At 39.8% G+C, this 11,959-nt stretch overlaps 1 non-coding gene across 1 annotated transcript; it reads right to left on the bottom strand.

The window, feature by feature from the left end:
• Positions 1 to 3,362: 3,362 nt before the first annotated feature.
• LOC127133265 (small nucleolar RNA R71) lies at positions 3,363 to 3,469 on the bottom strand. Its single transcript, XR_007807252.1, has one exon. It is a non-coding gene; the product is annotated as a small nucleolar RNA R71 (small nucleolar RNA).
• Positions 3,470 to 11,959: the final 8,490 nt, after the last annotated feature.

The raw sequence follows: 11,959 nt of genomic DNA, 5'->3' as shown, positions 1-11,959 counted from the left end.
GTACTTTTTCCCTTTTCCCTTGGAAACAATAAACAATAAAAGCGCGGTGGAGACTCTTGTTATATGATCTCTAGCTTATCCATAGCTTGATGATCATGAATTTACCGTTACAGAAATTAAGTGGTGACTCTGCTGGGGAGTAGTCTCCAGTGGGTTTAGCCTACTTTTTGTGTGTATATATTTGTATATATGTGATGTTTGTATATATGTATGTGTGATATAATCTGCTTGTTGTGCTTGGTGATCTTTGAGTGGTGAGATAAGTTCTAACCCGAACTTGAGTGCAATTAAGATAAGAGGATGATATAGTCATGTTCGACTTGTGTGGAGTAGTCCTTAACATGTTGGCTTGAGATCCATCCGCTCAGTGGAGACTCCTTTTGATTTGGAAATGTCACACAAGTATTTGTGGTTAGGCATTACTATTTCTAATTGGGTCCGAGAAGATGAGGACCTTAGAACATTTAACCCATCTTGGCCTATTTAGGACGTAGTGTGGAGACTGTTTAAGTGTAGACTTGATAATAGTTGTTATGTGATACTACACTCAGACGAGTTTCTCTTGAGAATATTATGGGTCGATGAGTCAGTCATCTTAACCTGTAATATCCGATAGATGGAATTAAGACTCTGGGAACTTTTTAGAACATGATCTACAGGTTTTTATCCTAAGTTCACTCCTTTGGGATGGTTCTTACCCAGACTACATGCTCGTGACTTACAACAAACCCTTGATTCTTGGTTGATCCAATCAAGTCTTGTCAATATCAATGGAACTTGGGTGTCGATAAGGTGTAAACCATAATCCACCAAAATGGATGATTGACCTTGACAATGGGTTGATTCATCCCTTGACCTTTGCTTGTCTTGTGTGTGATCCCTTATTTGTGATTGTTGCATTCATGCATTCATGCGCATCATAAGATTCATCACACAAAAATTTCAAGGAACTAAGGTATCATTTGCAAATATTTTCAGACCATGGGTTATGGACGAAGGAACACTAAGAAGTACAATTTCAGATGTCCAGACTTGAAAGAGTTAAGGAAGCTAGAATCTTTTGTATTAGATCCCTTGGACTTCAAACAACGTCTTGGGAAGCTTCTGTCCATCTTGTATGCTAATGTGGTTGAAGGACTCTTGAGTGTGCTAGTGCAGTTCTATGATCCTCTCTACCATTGTTTCACTTTCCCAAATTTTCAGCTTGTACCTGATCACACTGAATTACACCGTGTTTTTGAATCGGATTTCACATGTTTATTAGGACTTTATTATCATTTTGTTTGTATTATGCTCTCTTTTATGTTGTTTTCAGATATTTATCACTTTCGGACCCTTTTGGAAGAAACGAAGAAAAAAGACCTAAAATTACGATTTTTCGGCGAAAATTGTACACATGGCGTTGCACATGGCGGCCGCTATAGGAGAAGCCATGACTCACCAGCCCTCAACCAGGAGGTAACCGCCACGTTCCCATGATCTTTCCCATTTACACATATGGCGGGCGCCATGAAGGGATGGAGGGCGCCACCTTTGGAAATCACGTTCCCACTAAGGAGAAGTTGTAGGACACCATGGTCTTTGCAAGATGCTGAAATCCTCTATAAATAGTTTGTTCCATTTCATTTTCAAATCATCCAACTTAGTTTACAACACTAAGCCTATATTTATCATTTGTAAAAGCGGTAATCCGTCACATAGGGGGGTTATCACACCTTAGTGAGATTGAGTTGGGTCACTTCGAGTTGCTGTCGTCTTTAGCTTCAGGAGCCGGAGGTTTATTTTTCTTGTACCAGATCTAAAGCCCTCCGTTAGGAGAAGGTTCTTATTTACGCTTTTATTTACTTTCTGTCTACGCTTTTATTTTATTTATTTTCTGCACTCGCTTTACTTTATTTATTTTCCGCACTCACTTTACTTTATTTATTTTCCCCACTCGCTTTACTTTATTTATTTTCCGCACTCGCTTTACTTTATTTATTTTCCGCACTCGCTTTACTTTATTTATTTTCCGCACTCGATTTATTTTATTTACTTTACGCACTTTACTCGCTCTTTACGCCTCACATTCTAAAACAAACTTTTCATCATAATCAATACCGTTGTGTTTGTTTGTGTTACCATGTCTGGCTAAATCTTTTAAAGGTTAGAATGTAAGGATCGCGGTTAAAGTAATGTTTCACATATTGAATTTGTAGAAATACTTTAAAGGCTAAGTTTATGCAGTATTTTTCAAGGAGTGCGAAAGCACCCTGGCTTAGTTAACTAGGAATTTTTATCACTTTAAGAAAACAGTATTTTTGAAACTATTTTCGGATGCGTTGATAGATCTAAAATCAGGAAACTCCTTGGGTAAAACATTCCAAATCAAAATCACTTTTCAACTAAGTTTATGAGTCTTATTTCTTAAAAATAAGTTTACTACTTTAATGTTCCGCGCACCTTTTATAAGTGACAATAAAAGGCCTTAATTTAAGGGTAAACTCGGTTCTGAATACGCGAAAGCAACAATTCCTGTTAAATGGATTCTTTTCAAGAGTAGAAAATATTGCCTCATAAGTAGTTCTATTTAGACAATCGAAACATCACTTAACTGACGTGAAATACATTCAACATGTCTTTACCTGCATTTATTATTTACCGTCATTTTGCAAACCCAATATCTCTTTTATACCGCCTTAGATAAACACCGTAACGATAGTGATCGATAGATTGACGATTGGTCTCTGTGGGATCGATATTCTTTTATATTACTTTGACGCGATTCGTGCACTTGCGAATTCACACGATCAAGTTTTTGGCGCCGTTGTCGGGGACCAACTTCGTCAAATTTCGTACCCTGTTGTTACACCGTCTAGACTAAGGCATTATTAGCCGGTAAATGCGAAGAACCCGTAGTACCGGAAATTTAGTAGATCCATTAGCGGAACCCAAACGTTATACTCGTACACACCTCTTACTCATCCGAACTAAGAAAGCTATGGCCGAGAATCGCGACCGGAGACCTCTTAAGTAATTTGCCCAACCCTTTGACGAGGAACCTAGTTCGAGTATAGTAAACCCCCTCATTCCTGCTAACAATTTTGAACTAAAACCGTCTTTGTTGCAATTAGTGCAACAAAACCAATACGCGGGTCTCGCTACTGAGAACCCGAATCAACATTTAAAAGTTTTTATCCAACTAGGCGACACCTTTAAATCTAACGGCGCTTCACCCGATGCGTCAGTTTAAGATTATTCCCTTTCTCCCTCAGGGATAAAGCACGTTCATGGTTAGATTCACTTCTAGCTAATTCAATAACTACTTGGGAAGACCTTATGAGAGTATTCCTTGCTAAATATTTCCCCCTAGTAAGACTGTTGTTCTTCGAAACCAAATAACTAGATTTACTCAAAACCAAGGAGAATCGCTTTTCGAAGCTTGGGAGAGATATAAAGAGCTATTAAGAGTCTGCCCACACCATGGCCTAGAACAATGGCCGATCGTTCATACCTTCTACAATGGACTCCATTATAACATTAAGATGAGCATCGACACTGCCGCAGGTGGCGCGCTGATAAACAAACCTTACCCTGAAGCTTGTGACCTAATTGAGGATATGGACCAAAACCATTACCAATGGGGAACTGAACGAGCATCAATAGAGAAAAAGGAGACCCAAGGTGGAATACATGAGGTAAGCTCTCTAGACATGATGCAGGCAAAAATGGACGCTTTAGCCCTTAGGATCGAACATATGTCTACAAACACTAACACCGCAGCAGTAGTCCATATAGAGTGCGAACTCTGTGGATCTAAAGGACACGAACCGGCGGAGTGTAACCTTTTGAACGACCTGAACACCGACCAAGTGAATTACGCCCAAGGTAACCCATTTTCAAACACTTACAACCCTGGATGGAAGAATCATTTGAATTTTTCCTATAAAAACCAGAACCCTGTCCAAAATCATGCACCTTTGAGACCGCAAGGTTATCAAGCCCAAAAATCAAACCAACCTATGCAAGTTGTGCCCTAGAAGTCTAACCTTGAGAAGATCATGGAGAGCTTTATATCAGGCCAAACTCAACAAAATAAAGAATTCCTAAACCAGAACATTCATGTAAACGAACTTATAACACAATTAGGAACTAAGGTTGATCAGATAATCACTCACTACAAGATGCTTGAAACCCAGATCTCACATGTAGCACAAAACTAAGCCCTACAAACTACACCTGGAGACCAATTTCCTGGACAACCTCAACCAAACCCTTGAGGGCAAGCTAACGATATCTCGTTACGAAGTGGGACCACTTACGAAGGGCCTAATAACCCAATAATGAGCGAGTCCAAAACTTCTAAAGGAAATGTACCGACCAACCAAGAAGAGGAACCGGTGGAACCCGAGAAACAAACGAACCAAGAAGGTGAAGCCAAGGATAAAACTTGCAAACCACCACCCCCGTACAAACCACCAATCCCATATCCGCAAAGACTTAAACAAACCAAAGTCAACAACCAATATCAAAAATTTATAAAAGTAATAGAAAAGCTTCATGTAGAGATTCCTTTCACCGAAAGTATCACCCAAATTCCGTCTTACGCCAAATTTCTCAAAGACATCTTAACCAACAAGTGTAGGCTTGATGATCCAAAACCCTTGGAATGCAACTTTATTTCCGAGGATAAACTCGCTAAGAAGGAGAAAGACCCTGGTAGTTTTTCTATACCTTGCATTTTAGGGAGTCATGTGATCGACAAAGCCTTCCTAGACTTAGGCGCTAGTGTGAGTTTAATTCCCTTAGCTGTATGTAAAAGGTTAAACTTAGGAGAGTTACAACCAACTAAGATGTCCCTTCAATTAGCCGATAGGTCTGTTAAGTATCTTGTAGGCGTTTTAGAAGACATCCCAGTTAGGATCGGTCAACTTTATATTCCAACAGACTTTGTGGTCATGGATATCAAGGAAGACGAAGATATCCCTATCCTTTTAGGTAGACCATTCTTATCAACAGCCGGAGCTATAATAGATGTTAAAAGAGGGAAATTAACCTTCGAAGTAGGGGATGAAAAGATCGAGTTCATTCTTTCAAAATTCCTGATGGCACCAATTCTAGGAGACGCATGTTATGCGATCGATATCATAGATGAGTGCATAAGAGAATTTGATCAAGGAGAACCTAAGATCAAACCATTTTCAAACCCGAATAAAAGGATGACGAGCTAGAGGAAACAGAACCTCACGAATTTCTGGACCTTACTCCAGACCCTTCACCAAATTCTCAAAAACCAGCCCAAGAACTTAAGGAACTACCCAAGAACCTAAGATATGAGTTTTTGGATGAAGAAATGAACCACCCAGTAATAGTTAGTGCCACCTTAAACCAAGACGAGACGAATCGACTCTTGAATGTTTTAAGAAGATACCCTTTTGCCTTAGGGTACAACATCTTTGATCTAACAGGTATTAGCCCATCTGTGTGTATGCACATGATCTCGCTAGAGGAAGATTCAAAACCTTCCAGGGAACATCAGAGAAGAATCAACCCTATAATGAGCGAGGTAGTAAAGAAAGAAGTCCTTAAACTGCTGGAAGCTGGTATAATCTATCAGATCTCTGATAGTAAATGGGTAAGTCCTGCACATGTGGTACCCAAGAAGGGAGGCATCACAGTCGTGCAGAACGATAAGGGAGAGCATGTCGCTAAATGCATAGAAGGAGGATGGCGTATGTGCATAGATTATAGGAAGCTAAATAAGGCAACTAGGAAAGACCATTTCCCCCTTCTATTCATAGATCAAATGCTTGAGTGTCTTGCCAGACACTCTTACTTTTGTTATCTAGATGGATATTCTGGATTTTTCCAAATACCCATACACCCCTAGGATCAAGAGAAAACAACCTTTACTTGTCCTTACGGAACGTTTGCTTACAGACGAATGCCGTCTGGACTCTGTAATGCACCGACTACTTTCCAACATTGTATGATGTCAATCTTCGCAGATTTTCTCAATGGAATCATGGAAGTATTCATGGACGACTTCTTGGTGTGTGGGTTCGACTTTGAGAATTGCCTCATTAACCTTGAGAAAATCCTAGAGAGATGCGTAGAAGTTAACCTTGTGTTAAACCGGGAGAAGTTCCACTTTATGGTTAAAGAAGGCATAGTGTTAGGACATATAATATCTGAAAGAGGCATTGAGGTCGACAAAGCAAAGATAGAAGTTATAGAAAACCTTAACCCTCCTAAGATAGTTAGAGAAGTCCGTAGTTTTCTTGGACACGCCAGTTTCTACCGACGCTTCATCAAAGATTTCTCTAAAATAACAAAACCCCTGACCGGCCTTCTGATGAAGGACATTGAATTCATTTTTGATGAAAAATGTCTCGAAGCCTTTAATCAGTTAAAACAAGCGCTAACTTCAGCACCCATTTTACAAACTCCGGATTGGACTAAACCCTTCGAAATAATGTGTGATGCTAGCGATTTCGCTATAGGAGCTGTTTTAGGGCAAAGAAAAGATAAGAAATTACATGTAATATATTACGCTAGTAGAACCCTAGATGCCGCTAAACTAAATTATACAACAACAGAGAAGGAACTCAGTGGTTTTCACCTCATGATCCATGGTGTAGCTATACCCAATATTGTTTTACCTTGCTCTCAGCATACGGATGTGCGACATGCAAGGAACTGGACGTATGATCTTGATGCTCCACCCTTTACCGGTCCTTTGCCACCTAACGTTCCTATGGATGATGGGAAAGGGACCGAAGATGAGTATGACCGGCGCGACCAGTCACCTACTCATGATATTCCTGCTGCATCACCTGCAAACACTGCACCTTCTTCCTCTAACCCTTTTGCAGGTACCACTCCCAGTTTCTACATCACCGAGGAGATGTGGCGCGAACACCTGGCTCGTGAGGAAAGGCGTGACACCCTCCTGAATACCATAAATCAACAACTGGCAGATAATATGAGTTTTATGGTAGCTTCCCAGCAGCGTGGTGAGAAAGCACATCGGACTGTCAGTGAGTCCTTACTTGCGATCACTAATGAGCAGCAATGCCAGCGACAGGTTAATGAGCGTCACTTCGCTCTTATCGAGGCCACCCAAGGATCTCTCCTAGGTCGCTCTCAGCAGCTGCAGGAAGGACTTAGTACTCGTAGAAGACGTCGTCGACCCATGCATCCTGACCAGGGCGGTGAAGGTGACGGTACCGGTGCTCACCCCTAGTTCTCTACCTCTCTCTTCCAGGTTACTCCTACCCTATCTCATATCAAAACATTGAGGACAATGCTCGGTTTAAGTGTGGGAGGAGATTTTATCGCTTTTTTATCTTTCCTATATTTTTATCGCTTTTTATCGATTTCCTTTACTTTTATCGCTTTTTAGTGTTTTCTTTTATTTTTAGTATGCTTTATATGTTTTAGTTGTTTGCTTTCCCTTTCAATAAAATAACATGTGTCTGATGAGTCATCTCTGTAGTGTATCCTTATTTCCCCCATTTCTTTAACCTTACCAAAAAGATTTTTGAGCAAAGAAAACAGTACATCTTGAATATTCAGGCTATAAGACAGATTTATATCAGGATGTAAAAGACTTGGGAAAACTTTTTCTAAAAATCGGTATTGTCTTAACACCTTAGGCCTCATGATTATAAGAGTCGATCCCGATACCCCATTTGCTGTAGCCCCAATTTTTGTTCCAAATAAGTCCTTAAGTAGTTTATCCTTGCAGTCAGCTCCGGCTTAAGCATGCTCTACATAGGGGACCGATGAAAATAAGTGAATGATCACAAAAATTCCTGCTTTATTCTCAAATCGCATGAAAATCCGGGCTAGGTGACTCTCACACGGTCATTTAACCCAGCAAAATAAAGACATATGCGGAACGTGCAGAAGAAAATTAAAAAATAATAAGCCTATTTGTTGGTTGGTTCAGAGGTATCTGGTGCTGAACTTGGTAGGGTGGATTACAATCCAATCCCCCACAACTTCAAATTGGGTTAAATAAAGGGGTTACACCAACTTATGTACCGGAGCCCCATGCTTAGAAAAATAAAAAAATAATAAGCCTATTTGTTTGTTGGTTCAGAGGTATCTGGTGCTGAACTTGGTAGGATGGATTACGATCCAATCCCCCACAACTGCAAATTGGTTTGAATAAAGGGGTTACACCAACTTATGTACCAGAGCCCCATGCTCAAGATCATAATCACTAACCGGTCACTTTACTATGAGTATGTATGGATAACGGGCTTAATGTGATTGCACATGAATGAAAAGGACTTTAAGAAAATGAAAAGAAGGCTTAGGTATGGTGGGGTAATGTGGATTGATTTGTATAGGAACGAAGCCTACGACCGCATTTGCGGGAAATGTCATTACAATATCCTTAGTTCAATTTGTTAGTACCTATCGATACATTTCTTGAATGAGCTCATAAGTCTTTTTGCCTTGAATTAACTCTAGTTGATACTGTTTTTCTTGCATAAACTATAAAGAGTTTTACTTGAGGACAAGCAAAGGTTTAAGTGTGGGAGAATTTGATCACACTGAATTACACCGTGTTTTTGACTCGGATTTCACATGTTTATTAGGACTTTATTATCATTTTGTTTGTATTATCCTCTCTTTTATGTTGTTTTCACATATTTAGCACTTTCGGACCCTTTTGGAAGAAACGAAGCAAAAAGACCTAAAATTGGGGTTTTTCGGCGAAAATTGTACACATGGCATTGCACATGGCGGCCGCTATAGGAGAAGCCATGACTCACCAGCCCTCAACCAGGAGGTAACCGCCATGTTCCCATGATCTTTCCCATTTACACACATGGCGGGCGCCAGGAAGGGATGGCGGGCACCATCTTTGGAAATCACGTTCCCACTAAGGAGAAGTTGGAGGGCACCATGGTCTTTGCAAGCTGCTGAAATCCTCTATAAATAGTTCGTTCCATTTCATTTTCAAATCATCCAACTTAGTTTACAACACTAAGCCTATATTTATCATTTGTAAAAGCGGTAATCCGTCACATCGGGGGGGGGGGGGGGGGGGGGGGGGCTCGCACCTTAGTGAGATTGAGTTGGGTCACTTCAAGTTGCAGTCGTCTTTAGCTTCAGGAGCCTGAGGTTTATTTTTCTTGTACCAGATCTAAAGCCCTCCGTTAGGAGAAGGTTCTTATTTACGCTTTTATTTACTTTCTGTCTACGCTTTTATTTTATTTATTTTCTGCACTCGCTTTACTTTATTTATTTTCCGCACTCACTTTACTTTATTTATTTTCTCCACTCGCTTTACTTTATTTATTTTCCGCACTCGCTTTACTTTATTTATTTTCCGCACTCGCTTTACTTTATTTATTTTCCGCACTCACTTTATTTTATTTACTTTACGCACTTTACTCACTCTTTACGTCTCACATTCTAAAACAAACTTTTCATCATAATGAATACCGTTGTGTTTGTTTGTGTTACCATGTCTGGCTAAATCTTTTAAAGGTTAGAATGTAAGGATCGCGGTTAAAGTAATGTTTCACATATTGAATCTGTAGAAATACTTTAAAGGCTGTTTTGATTTTTAACTTGAGTTTTCTAAAAACAAACTTGGTTAGTTTTAATTATTCAAGGAGTGCGAAAGCACCCTGGCTTAGTTAACTAGGAATTTTTATCACTTTAAGGAAAAACTATTTTTGAAACTATTTTTGGACACGTTGATAGATCTAAAATCAGGAAACTCCTCGGGTAAAACTATCCAAATCAAAATCACTTTTCAACTAAGTTTGTGAGTCTTATTTCTTAAAAATAAGTTTACTACTTTAACTGGGAGGATTTCCCGTTGGCAGATGTTGTTATTAGAGTATGATATCGAATACCGATCTCAAAAAACGATCAAAGGTAGTATCTTGGCTGACCATTTGACTCACCAACCAATTGAAGATTATTAGTCAGTGCAGTATGATTTTCCTGATGAAGATATTTTGTACTTGAAAATGAAATATTGTGATGAACCATTGCTTGGAGAAGGGCCAGAACCTGGTTTCCGTTGGGGCATTTTATTTGATGGAGCTGTTAATCAATATGGAAATGCCATTGGGGCAGTGATTATTACTCCTCAAGGAACACATCTACCATTTACAGCTAGGTTGACTTTCAAGCATACAAACAACATGGCAGAGTATGAAGCTTGCATTATGGGGCTTGAAGAGGCCATGAATCTCAGAATCAAGTATTTGGATGTCTTCGGTGATTCAACTTTGGTTGTGAATCAAATCAAAGGAGAATGGAAGACAAATCAACCCGGTTTGATACCATATAGAGATTATGCGAGGAGGATTTCAACTTTCTTTACAAAGGTTGAGTTTCATCATATTCCTCGAGATGAAAACCGAATGGCAGATGCTCTTGCAACGTTGGCATCAATGATTGTAGTGAAGTATTGGAAGTGTGGATGCTTTTGAAGCTATCTTGGTATTTCTCCTTTATGGATTAGCTATGTTCCCTAACATTGACGGTTTTGTTGATGTTAACGCCATTAAACTGTTCTTGATTGGGAATCCTGTGCCTACTTTGTTGGGTGATATGTATTTCTCTTTGCATCTAAGGAATTCTAAAGGTGGTGGAACTATTGTCTGTTGTATCCCTCTTCTGTACAAGTGGTTTATTTCGCACTTGCCTAAGACGCCTGCTTTTGTGGAGAACAAACAATGTCTAAGGTGGTCTCAGAGACTTATGTCTCTCACTAATGATGATATAGTTTGGTATGATCCATCTTTGAGCAGTTTGGAGATTATTTATAATTGTGGTGAATTCTCTAATGTGCCTCTCATTGGTACACAAGGAGGAATTAACTACAACCCTGCTTTGGGTCGTCGTCAACTTGGGTCCCCCTTGAGAGACAAACATAATAACACTTTGTTAGAAGGTCTTTTCTATAAAGAGGGTAAAGATCCCCAACATTTGAAGCAGAAGATTGTGCATGCTTGGCATAATGTGTATAGGAAAGGAAGATCCGAGCTTTGTCCGCGCAATTGTGTAGCTTTGGAAGCTTACACTCTTTGGGTGAAGAAGAGAGCTATGGAGTTGAAGATGCATTATCCTTGTGAAAGATCTATGTCTATGGTTGTGGTTGAGCCATTAACTCTCCCTAACCAAGATATAGAGGAGTTGAAAGACGTGCTCGCCAAGATGAAGAAAGAGAAGGACATGTGGGAAGAGTGTTTCCATGCTTTGAGCAAGAAGCATGAAGAGTTACAGTTGGAGTCTCAGGACAAAGATGCACTTATTGAGCTACTTGAAGACCGAGTGACGAAGAGACAGAGAGAGCCAGAGGTTTCATCTTCTAGCATGCCTCAGCCTTCCGTTGCTTGGAAGAAGATTATTGATCAGCTTGTCCTCAGAAAGACTCAGACGAAGGCTTCTTTTGAGACCGAGATCCGTCGCATTCGAAGGAAGTACGCGCCTACAACCAGATCTTCTGACGATGTTTGGGATCCTTAGGACGACTAGTCTCCTTTTCTCTTGTATTTTTTATTTTGGTTTCTGAAATTGTACTCAGTGTAATCCTTCCAATTTATATAAATAAAAAGAGATTTTTGGTCATATAAAATTGTTGCAATTGCCATTTAAATATTATATATTTGCAAATGATATAGTAAGTTCCTTGAAAATAAAAATAATCAAGCATTGCATTTCATGCATCATTTGCATAAGCAGGTTTTTGCCAGATGTATGATTGGTATTTCTTCTGTGCTGAAGCCAAGCTGACTCACTGGTATAATACCCGAGCCAATCATCTGAGAATCATGGAACATTTGGAGCAAGAGAACAGAGAGCTGAAGGACGAGATCGCTCGCCTGACTGCCATGATGGAGTTAGTTCTTGCTGCTCAGAACCAAGCTTCTCCAACGCCTACAACTCCTCCCACGAGGATTGTTACTTCAGAGGTGACTACCTCTACCATGCCTGCTAC

This window comes from Lathyrus oleraceus, chromosome 3 (assembly GCF_024323335.1).
Source record: "Lathyrus oleraceus cultivar Zhongwan6 chromosome 3, CAAS_Psat_ZW6_1.0, whole genome shotgun sequence".
Lineage (NCBI taxonomy): Eukaryota > Viridiplantae > Streptophyta > Magnoliopsida > Fabales > Fabaceae > Lathyrus > Lathyrus oleraceus.
This window is presented reverse-complemented; position numbering and strand designations above follow the sequence as displayed.